The sequence below is a fragment of the Anser cygnoides genome, chromosome 1, assembly GCF_040182565.1.
Source record: "Anser cygnoides isolate HZ-2024a breed goose chromosome 1, Taihu_goose_T2T_genome, whole genome shotgun sequence".
Classification (NCBI taxonomy): domain Eukaryota; kingdom Metazoa; phylum Chordata; class Aves; order Anseriformes; family Anatidae; genus Anser; species Anser cygnoides.
In genome coordinates, this window is record NC_089873.1 from 38,128,928 (window position 1) to 38,141,037 (window position 12,110).

Genomic DNA, 12,110 nt, shown 5'->3' on the forward strand with positions numbered 1-12,110 from the left:
ATGGCACATTCTATATTAAGGCAGAATAGAGCTGGATTAATATGGAAGTCAAGGATTTTCATTTGATTGCCATTCAGTTCTGTTGAGTTGAAGAGAACTCCGAATTTTTTTCATGTCCTTACTATTAAGAGACCAACTATAATCATGTCCAAGGGTATACTTTGCATTTAGATATTTAGCCCCCTTTTTCTTTCTTTCTTTCTTTCTTTCCTTTATGTTTCTTCGAGAGCAATTTTTCTATTTTCTTCTTACTAATAAGGAATGAATTAGTCTAGATGAAATCAAATCCATTTTAGACAGAAAAAGTCAAAATGTGATTCTCAGGGTAGAAAGTTCTTCTACTGATTTCTATTATTAGTTGAGAGTGTTTCACTTGTCAGTCATTTGTAGGCAATCTTATGCAAAAGCACCTACCAGTAAAACCCACTGATGTAGTGGGCCACTGGCACAAAACACACCAGGGTCAATTCATACCTCCCGTGCATTTCATACAGCTATTTACACTACAGCAGATTGAGTGTAAATGCTGTTATTCTGATATGCAGTTATTCTTCATGGCTATTAATAGCTGATAAAAGTCAAGCTTCAGAGCTTAAACTATCTACCAAAATAGATGTGTCATGATGCTGATCTTTTCCCTGGGTATCTTTGGGTGAGAAAATACAGTATTCAGCTTCCATCACTCGATCGATCCAGCACGGAAAATCTGACTGAGTCAAGATTTACCTTATCAACTAAATGATCAGAGAGAAAATTGAGCCAACAGCTTGATCAGTCATTCTGCAAGCTTAACAGATTGCATTTGAGAATAGGCTTTGTGTATTGCATCTGTAAGTAATGTATAAACTAAGACACTGGAGGAAAAGAGTTCTTCTAGATCGCTGTGAGAGCTGCTTTCAGAGATAAATGCATACAGATATCAAATGACGTCAACAGGAAGAGAGGTTAAAAAAAGTATGAAATCTGTTCAAGGAGAAAAATCAAAATATGGTACACCTGTAATCACATTTTGTCATAAAACATGACAAGAACCCTTTATTGCTTCTGCAGGGGGGACACTCCTGCAAACAAATCATGATTTATTAGGGGGAAAAAAAATTGAATCATGAACAAGAATTAATGAAATACCCCTTGTTAATTTGGGGTCTTTATTTTTCTGGACTGTCGTGTTCTGAGAAAATACTGGGAGCCTAGAGCACAGGCAGCAGCATACAGAGATCCTTCACCTTGAACTCTGTTTCTGACACCAGTCACTACTCACTGGTGACCAAGGACCGCTAGCCCCTAAAGACCCCCCTGTGACCTATATGAGATGACTTGGGTGGTCTCAGCCCAGTATCCAGACAAAAAAAACCTCTACTACCACACATTAGATGCAAATCACAAAGCCCACCAGCATTTTTGGCTGTGAAGCCGAGAATATGCCAAGCCATGGCAGAGTATTTTCTCCTTGCTTCCAGATTAGCTTTGAGACAAGGCAGCATATGGAAGCTTGCTTGGTTGCAGCAGCCTCTGCCTGCTCCACGAATCCCTGCCAACTGACTGGGACTGCACGTCTATCACCAGCTCTGAAATTCACATAACACCAAATGTATATTGTGCATTTCGCCTACTCCAGAGCTGGAGCCTCTAACTTCCAGCAGCACAGATATCAGGCTTCCTCTTCCGTTTGGAGTAAACATCCATTTCTGCTCATGTAGCCTTCAAATGCCATGACTCTGTCTTGCTGATGCATTTCATTAAGACGCAGCCTTTGATGTATTACTAACACACCAATTCAACGAAATATTAAGATTAAATGGCCTAGTGTTGGCCAGCAGAAGCCAGGTGTAGTGCAGAAACAGGAACTGAAAGTGCTCAGCTGTTCTAGCAGCGTCATCTGGAGATGTGAGGCACCAGTTACATATTTCAAGACGAGAGAGTCTGATCAGCCTCAGTTATCGTAACACAACACCCTGAAGATACTGTTTAAAGCAAGGACAAATATTGAGGAAGTGACAAAATGAGCGTCTCTAAAAAGAAATACGCAGTCTCTGACTCTTACACGATCTTTAATGCAATAATTTGAGCTCTCCAGCCTGTGTGTCTGTGTTTAATAATTCATATGGACGTTCTGAATTTCCCATCATGGCTCTCTTCATGATGAGCAACAGGAGGCCTCTTAATAGGTGTTAATAATTTCCGTGCTTGTTCCCAGTTACTCTTACCCGTCCTGTAGGAGTGCCTAGAGATCCTGAATGAGATCAGGAGCTACTGTGGTAAAAGGTCCTGTACACAGAACCAGTAAAACGTAATTCTCACTACAAAAATCTGCAACTGGGGACTGAGGGACGCGGCACAAAAGAAATAACCTTGGTAGCTCCATTCAGTTGAATTGTATTTCCCAGTGAAACATACGTGTATTGCTTTTCTCCTTTCCCGTATTAATTACTGAGTAACAAAGAAGAAGAAATAAAATAGTTCTTAACATTCCTTCACGATTCCTTTTGTATTGCCTTTTTTGATCCAGGCATTCACTTGTCTCTGATTTGGGAAGAAATCCTTCCTCAGGCCAGGTTTAGGGATCACGACTGCATACTAAATGCTGTCATTAGAAAAGAGAGATTTCATTCTGCGCATAAAGGCCTCCCCGAGCTGGGACCTTACGAGTTAACGGAGTGACTGGCAGCATGCTGCATGCAGGAATAATAAATACAGCCCCGGGTCTGCTGTGGAAGTGAGAGGCTTACCAAGCGCATCGGCTCGCCAGGCACTGCGATTGCAGATAGCGCGCTGCAGAGGGACGAGTGTCCTCCCACCTAAAGGCTTGTGACAGCATGGACATTTCCCTGGCTTTGGAGAGAGATAAGGCTGCGTAATTAATATGGGAAAATACAGCAGTGCCCAACTGGCCAGCACTGCTGCAGTGCCTCAGGTTTTGTGAGCAACGTGGCAAGCGGCCTGCCCCGCGTCCTCCAGGCTGGGTGCCACACACCCTGGCAGGAGCTGCTCCTCAAGCACCTTGCTAACCCTGGCCATGCTCACCTCTTATAAAAACAGAGGAAAAAAGGAAAATACAATATCATGTGACGTGTAAAGCACGAATCTGCTGGGGGAGAGAGGGCAGCCAGCGCCCCGGTGCCTGACCACTCCGCTCGCCTCACCCGCCTGTGCTGCCCGGTCTGCGAGCGAGTGCTGGCCTGGCCTCTCTGGACGTGACAGAAAAGCTCTGCACAGATAAAACTATACGTGCATTGGGACATATTTTATGTAGGATTTGTGCTTTCAAGCAGTTGGGAAAGGTATGTTAAGTCTCAGCATCGTGTTGGTGGTTGTTTTTTTTCTTTTTGGCCTGCAGGCATTCCTAATACTGGGACATTGCTTCCCTGCCAAGACAAATTCCACCTCTTGCTTTTATTTTCCCATGCCACTTCCTGTGCCAATCAGCCTTTCAATTCTCCTTCAAATCCTGCTATAAATGTACTTCTTAAGCTTTTTTTTTTTTTTCCAAGACTGATCTCTTCTCCAGTACTGTATCCTACCCTATGTAGACTGTAACCTTCACCTTAGGTTTTAACTGGGTCTCCTGTTGATACAGATGGTACACACTTTGGGTGCTCTTCAGTAATTAGAGATAAACATTTCCCAAAAGCATTTCTCTTTCTGTGTACTGATAGGCACTTGGGGTTTGGTGGATGAGCTGACAGATTACTCCTTTACATATTATACTCTATTATATTTCACTTTCTTTTTTATTATTTTGCATGAAATGAGTACAGTGTCGCTTAACACCATGTTTGAACAGGATAATTCACAAAAGAAGGAAGGCGACTGTACCCATGACGGCTTCCAAATTCAGGACCTGGTTGTGGCCCCTTTAATTCTGTGCCCATCAATGCTCCTTGCAATCAGCCAGGAGGCTTCAGTGAAGAGCAGCTCACTGATATTTTCCACCAGGACTGAGCACACCACCAGTATCATGTTTCAATAGAACAGCTGGTGCTTAAAAGGCTGGTAATTACAATTTTATTCAAAAATCAGAACTGGTGGAGCTAAGAAGATCATTGATTCAGATGGTTGACCTTGAGAGGCAGATTGGAATGAACTTGTTGAACTTTTGAAAACATAAAAAAAAAATAAATCAAAAAGTAAAAATAGATCTCTGTGCAACATTTCTGGTACTTTCTGGTAACAAGCTACAATCTTCAATTTCCCTCCGAAATACTGTCATTATGAAAATTGACTGAAAAAATATACTGAAAAGCCTCATTATTTTACTATTCCTTCCAAGGGTGTGGATGACATTCTAAAAACTGCACTTCCCTGTAATTAAAAGCTCTGCAAAATTTTAGGTTTGAAACAGTAGATCATGCTGATGGTGTATTTTTTAGAAGTAAGAACACAAAAAGAGCTGTAATGCTCTGGGAGATGGACAGCCAGTCCATCCAGCCCAATAAAACGTCTCTGACAGTGGCCGTAAGCTGCTGGCCACTGAGGAACATGAGATTATAGCAATCTTACTATAATAATTCTCTTAACACTTCCCAGCCTCCAAGTGTTTGGGGTTCAGACAGATTCTGTGTATTCAGTGGATTTCCTTTTGGTGACCCTGTCCAGCTTCTTAAGCCTACATTTAACATTCAGTGTCTGCAGCATCCTGCAAGGGAGTTAGTTGTACAGCTTAGCTATGTGTTGTGTGAAACACGGGATCACCAGATAATTCAGGCTGGAAGGGACCTCAGAAGGTCTCTAGTCCAACCTTCTGCTGAAAGCTGGGTCACCCGCAAGACCTGACCAGCCTGCCCAGGACTTTATCCAGTTGGGTCTTGAAAATTTCCATGGACAGAGAAGGCACAACTTCTTTGTTCCAACATTTTGTTATTCTCGTAAGGAAAATATTTTGCTTTATAGCCAGTCAGATGTGCCACTCTGTCACTTCAAGGCCACTGTCATTTGTTCTCCTGATGCACCACCAGGAAGAGCATGGCCCCAGCTTCCCAATAAGCTCCCTGCAGGCTCTGGTACTGGTTAGTTGGTACTGGTTAGGAGGTACTGCTGTTACATTCCCCGAAAACCATTCCTCTTCCAGGCTAAAGAAGCCCTCATGTCTCAATTCCTCCTTTCAGGGCAAGTGCTCCAGCCCTGGCTGTTGTGGTGGCCCTCCATCAAACTTGCTCCCATTTATTGATGTCTACTTTGTAGTGTACGGCCCCAAAGTGGACACAGTATTCTAGCAGTGGTCTAATTAGTGCTGAATAAAGGGATATTATCTCTTGGTCATGGTGCTTCATTACACAGCAAGGCATGCTCTTGGCCTTGGACTTAAATTTACCCACTTTGAATTGTATCTGCTATTTTAATGTCCAGTTACTGAAATTTGTAAAATTGTTCACAGAAGCAATAAAACAAAAAACATTTACGAAGTGTGTATTGGATTCATGCTGTTTGTATTTCTAGAGTTAAAGCAGATAAACCTCTTCATAAGGCTTTTTGGTACTCTGTGGTAACCACAGCTCCCAGTGCTGAGCACACTTACAGAGATGACACGCTGCTTTGTATCACAGTGATCAGCTCCATGATGCTGCTGAATTCATCTGGTGTTGCCTCTGTAAAGCACCTACTCATCTCTTGCTTTCTGCTTGGATTGTCAGATACATACACTGCTAGTATAGATGGCACGATGCTTCTCCATGTTCTGGCATTTAAGTATTTGCAGACTACCAAATGTCACTTGTCATATATTTGCTTAACATGCGGCATCCTGAAGGGCTGCCAAAATATGTACAAACATTACAAAAATGAATTCCAGGGGAAACGTTATTTCAATTAAGACAGTTTTTCATGTTCTTGCTCCAAATAATTTAAAAAAAAAAAAAAAAAAGGAAACTGCAAGTTGAAACTGAAAAAGAAACAAGAGTAGTCAGTCATGCATCGTAAAGTCTAAACAGTGTGAAATAGCCAATGGGCTACTGCTTATCCCATCACATTGTGTGGTTATAACCTCTTAAAATGATGACCCACGTTGGATAAATACAGTCCAGAAATAAACTTTTGTCCTACAATTATTTTCCAGAGGGAAGGAATAGATATTATAAGGGAGAACAGGCCGTGTTCCCAGCAGGGACTCACGTCTCTCTGATCATGTTGATGGAGATGCAACTCTTTGCTGCAACTGAAGGTCTCGGCTCAAATCATCCGATTTGGAAGACTATATTAATAGTGCCATGGCATTTTAGTTTCAGCCCGTGCTGAAATACCGATGTTGCTGCATGGTTCTCTAGACACTGGGCTTTCTGTGGTCTTTCTGCTGTTCTCCATTTCCATTTCCAAACGTAGCACCTCCAGTGATGCCCAGTGGCTTGACTAGTGTGTGATGATGCTCTTCATGATAAAACGAATTAGTGAGCTCTGCTGCAATGCCGCCTCCTGTCCCCTATTTAAATGCATATGCAGTACCCAGGCAAATTGTGGCAAATTGGTGTAATTAGCTGGTGCATCAAGAAAACACTGTTCTAAGGGGGAATATCAATGAACGGACCTTGTCAGTAGTTATTGATACCTGAGTTATGCCTGTACGTATTATGTGAATGCAAACACACACATACATACAGATATACACACACACAGACATACATATACACACACACAGACATTTTACCACTCTGTGTAACTTTCCCTCTACACTGTTGGTGTTGGAAGGCTAGATAATCGCTCCTCGCTGACCATCAAGCTACTACACGGTTATCATGCTAATCAAAGCCTGCTTTGAAATGCTGTTTAGTTTCATTACCATCACAAAGGAGCAGCTAAAGGACATCTAAGGCAGGCTGGGGGGGGGAGCGAGTGCTCTGAGACACTATAATCTATTTGAACAGCCATGTTTATTGGAAACAGGAGGGGACATTGTTTAGCATAAGCTGGTATCAATCACTGAATCACCGGATTCTTTTCCTTGTTATTAATGTGCAGGCAGCCGGGCAGGGAAGAATGAGCTCTGTGGAAAGACAGACGTCTCCCTGCTAAAAGGGAAAAGGATTGTTAGCCCCACACAAACCAGATGGACTCCTGCAATCTATCATAAAGACTAATTTTTTTTTCCCAGGCTAGGACAGGGAAGTCATAGCATTTCAATGCCCAAACGATCCTTTGTTATTTTGATTCCCCCCCCCCCCTTTTTTTTATATACATAGATTAATTGGGGGGTGAGGGGGAGAATAGGGATCTCCACCAGAAGGGATACTCCATGAAACAGGGCAGGAATCTCTTTTAAAATATAAATAATATTGCCTGTCTAACTACGCTTTGCTAGGCTCTGTGTAGGTGTATTAACTGTGTTACTGCATGCTTGTCCCTTATTATTTTTATTAAAGAAACACACCCTTTCACTTTAAAACAAACTTGCCCGAATGTCTTTCTGGATTTTTCTGTTTTGACTTAGGGTTAGCAAATTAAAAGTGAGCATTGATTTCAGAGGAATTAAACCAAGTGCCCACAGTTATAGTTACGCAACAGATTGAAGGCTACAACATCTTCCGATGCTTTAAAAGTACTGGTAAGAACAGCATAGGCAACGATCTACAGGTCCTCAATGCAACAGGTACAGCCATACAAAAGATTTCCCAAGCTCCCCGATTTTGGTTTGAAAGCTCATTATGGAGCCACTGTTGTGTATATTCATGACAAATGCTGGAGGACGCTTTTCATCATACTTATGCTTGAACTGTAAGGCAAACGAGTTTCCTGTTATGTCAGTTAGATTGAAAAATCACTTACACATGCAAATAAATCTAAAAAGCACCACAGCCTCGAAACAGATCCCTTTCTCTGCATTTCTGTTTAAAATAAACATCAGCATTCATCATAAATCAAAATGCATGCCCACAGTTGGATGCTTAAAATAAAAAGTGGACATGTTTTCTTCTGCTGAGTTCTGAAGTATTACAAACCATACCTGCCAGGCCGTAGTCACATCAGGTCTCATAAACTGAGTGAGTTTTGATTAGGTCAATACTTGGCTGGACAGACACGGCAGGTGCATTTGAAAGGAAATGGTTCATCAGTAGGTAGCAGACTCTCTTTCGTATGAGCCTTAAACCAGTATTTGAAAGGGCAGGATGCCACCACAAGTCTTCATGTTGACATAGACAGTTGAGATCCATGTGGATTTTTAGAGGAATATAAAAACTGTCATGACTATATTCTGTTCCCTGCTTGTTTTAAAGGCATCTCTGAACTTGGTTCCTTACCTGTCTTTTCTTTCCTAGTATTATTATACAAATAGGTACCAGATTTCTTTGTGATGACTTGAGTTCAATCATAAATGTACTGAATTTTCTATGCCTTTTTTGGTGGATTGGATGACCATAAATAGTGACAACTGATAGCAAGGTTTACACTGGAGACGTGACTTTGCATAACTGCAATTTAAACAAGGCAAAAGAGTAACAGGCTAAAGTATAAAGACCAAATAGTAGAAAGAAATCTTGCCTCACCACCTGGGGGGGTGTCTTCCATCTTGCAGGCATTCTCCTTCTTTCTGGTTATCCAACGCCATTTTCAAATCTTTTCTCTGATGCACATCACAGGGGACAAGGGAACTTGACAATAGCTCTTATAAAACTGGTAGTGCCTGTGCCTATTCTTGTCCGTATGTAAATGGACTGAAACACTTCAAGCTGAAAGGACTGTCAGGAAAGTGAGACATTCTGGTTCCTGGTGAGTCCATGATCAAAGGCATTCAAACACTTTCCTCAAACTACTCATTCAGAAAGAGCTCTCTGTAATACTCATCAAATCTTTTCCTTCTTTCAGATATGAGCTGATTGATTGGAGTTCTGCATTTTCTGGTCTAGTGACTGTGCTTGAAATTGCAATATTATTTATGGAACAGAGAAACTATGTTCCTGCAGACAGATAATTAAAGTTTCTATTAAAACAAGTATAGAAAACCTCCACAGATCTCAGACACCACTAGGTTTCTTTGACTAAGAAACATAATTTATGCTAACTCATGAAACAGATTATTTTCTAGAATGAACAAGAGGCAGCATGTGGACAGGTCACTCAACACACCACGATGAACAGGGATCTGTCACTGGTTTGAATTTAGGTTTTGCATTATAAAACATCTGATAGACTGCATGCCATTTAGGTAACTGCCTACTGCACAGGTATGATTTTATGTTTCATACAAAGATAGACTGGAAAAAACAGAGAATTAAAAATGGCCACTTCAGCTGGAAGTTCTGCTATAACAATATCACTGAAATGAAGTTTCATTTGGAGCCGTTCTGCTTCTATTTATAGGGCCCCATCACTCATACAGCTGAGAAGTCCAATGGGCTGGAAACAAGTTGTCATCACTTCCAGTCATCTCTGAATGGTAAACAGTTCAAATTATAAATTCTTTGCCACTAAATTGTCTGCTGCTAATTGCTCTTCTGCATGTAATTATCAGTGTGCATTTAATAAATATGGAAATACTACTACATGCCAAAAAGTAAAAATAAGACAAGAAAAAGCAGACTTCAAGAATGTCTGGCAGACAAACTCCTTAATTAATCCTGGAACGCCACGCTGGCTGACATCTCTCTCAGTGAGCATCTTTGGCAAAGAGATGGGTTTTTATGATCCTTCAAGTAAAGTGAATACATTTGCTTCTACAGCTAGAGAGGTTTTGGCCTTCGCCTCCAGGTTATGAATTTCAAAAGGAGCACTGATATAGGTGAGAGCAAGACTGAACACGTCAAGGGAAACACAGAAAATCTTAACATATCTTAAGAATAGTAACTCCCAGTAAAAAAACGATTCAAATTAGAGAGAGGCAAAACCTAGGAGGGCTTTTGAACCATCACCAGGCTTTTAGGCATAGGTCTAACTTTTGCTTTCTTTGCACAATCTGTCTCCTAAGCACCCACGTGGTTTATGTTGCAGCTAAAACATGGGAAGCAAAGATGCAGAAACTGAATCCTCCTCTCATGGATTTTTCTCTTGTTTCTGATTAGCAAAAAAGACCAAGATGGACAAGAACTTCACAGTGGTACTTTCTGCCATTCTGTCAAATGGCCATGGAAGTCAAAATATCCTTGAAACTTCCCACCTGTGGTCACAGTCATCAGATAATATTGATCAGAACATAATCAGACCCAGCAGATAAGACTGCACGCAGATTTAGTAAGGGTCCCAAATCTGAATCCCATGTAGTTAACAGCTAAATTACCATTTTCTGTTGTGAGAGAAAGATCCTGGATCATGTATTCCCCTAAATTATCAAAGAAAATGAAGTGAAAGTAAGATTTGGTATTTTGCCCACTTGACTTTCACTACTTTTCTCTAAGGGGAAAACATCTAGATTTAGGGCTGTTAAGCAGGTTAATGACCTGTTGCACAAAACTAAAGAATAAATTATTACCAAGAAAGAATGGAAGAGAATGTAAATCTGAAACGTATTTTTGTGAGTGGAAAAAAAAAGAAAAAAAAAAGATTTCTTGCTTTAATTTCCTTAGTTGCTTCTTTTCAGCTGTCATTTAGTGATTCTACGTAGACCCCAAAAATGTTTTTCTAATGTTCACGAAGAACATTAAAACAAAACTGACTAAGTTTGGCTAAACAAAAAGCTGGTACTAAAAGCTGTAGGAGGGAAGCATTACAAGTGGTTTTTCATTTCTTCGTTTTGTGATTTTTTTTTTTTTCTCCTCTGGGCCAAATTCCTTAACGTAAATCTGTTGCCCAATGGGGAACAACCTAAAGAACTAATGTGAGCTTTGTTCTTCATGCCTGCTCCAGTCTATATGTTTTTCTCTGAGGCTTATAATGGTGACAATTATGGTGGGACATTTTTAATGTGATATTATACCTGTTTACCGGGAACTCTGAGACCAATTCTCTGACAGCAGAGATGGCAACAAAATTCATAGATTGTTGTATTGACTTATTTTGGATTTAAATCACTACCCTAGACGTTCAAGAGACCGTACCCAATCATGAACACACTGAGACTTCCAGACCTTCCTACCTGGTTGTATTATTAGCATCTGAAAGAGACATCACACTTCAGTACCTTTGCACTTGAACTCTGAAATAAACTCCCAGGGCGTTCAGGTACACTCTGTGTCGGGAAGATTTTTTTTGACATAGTTCTTTAGGCATAGGTTTGTTTATGACCGTTAGAGAGGAAGGTCTTGGTCTGGGAACTGTTGTTGTAACTCATGTATGAAATTGCAGCAAAACTTCCATGCCTCTCCCTTTTTTGCAGGTTCATTATGAATTCCTCTGAAATATCATTACTGAAGCTTTAAAATGAAGATAACACCAAGATGGATTCAATGTCTGTTTGCCCTGAAAGATTTCTGCATTCCATTCATGACTGATTTGGTGATAACGTAACTCTCTGGAGGGCATAGCTTTAGTTTTCAGATAATTTTTCTGCTTTCTAAACTAGAACAGGAAAAGAATAAACCCTAGCTGATTGGATCGCCTTAGCAGTATATTTCTTCAGGACTTCTGCATCAGAGCAAATTAGATCACTCAGCACCAATGCGATATATAATTCTTGTATCTTCTGTGCCATTAGCTTCTTGGGTTTGGTTTGAAGGGATAAGAATAAAGCTGCAGCATTGGAGTGAAATTGTTTTTTATTATTGGAATCACAAGATTATTCTACGGGCAAGAGAAAAAACTACCACAGCTGGCACACAGTGTGATTCAACTTTACATATTGGGAACCTTCCCTCTGTCAGCCTCAGTTGGCCACAAAACACATCCACTGCTTTGAGTCTTATTTTTTAGGTGGCCCTGCTAGCAAAACAAAACTGCTTCCTGTTTGAGATTCAATGCACACTGGTTTCATTATTTCCTTTAACTCTTCCTCATGTTTAAATCCCTAGTTATTAAATAATCATCCAGCATTTCCTTTCTAAGTGGGTCTTGGTGCATTAAGACTGGATGTGCTGCTTGAAAATATTCATTGATGGCAAATAACAAAAAAGTAATGAGAGCTGAAACAATAACTGTCTATAACAATCTGACTTCAGCTGTTGTTGAACTTGTTGATCTTCAGTGAAAAAGGAAAAATGAACTGTAACGGAATATCGCTCTCACTGCATCCTCCATCTTTGAATTATAGGTTATGA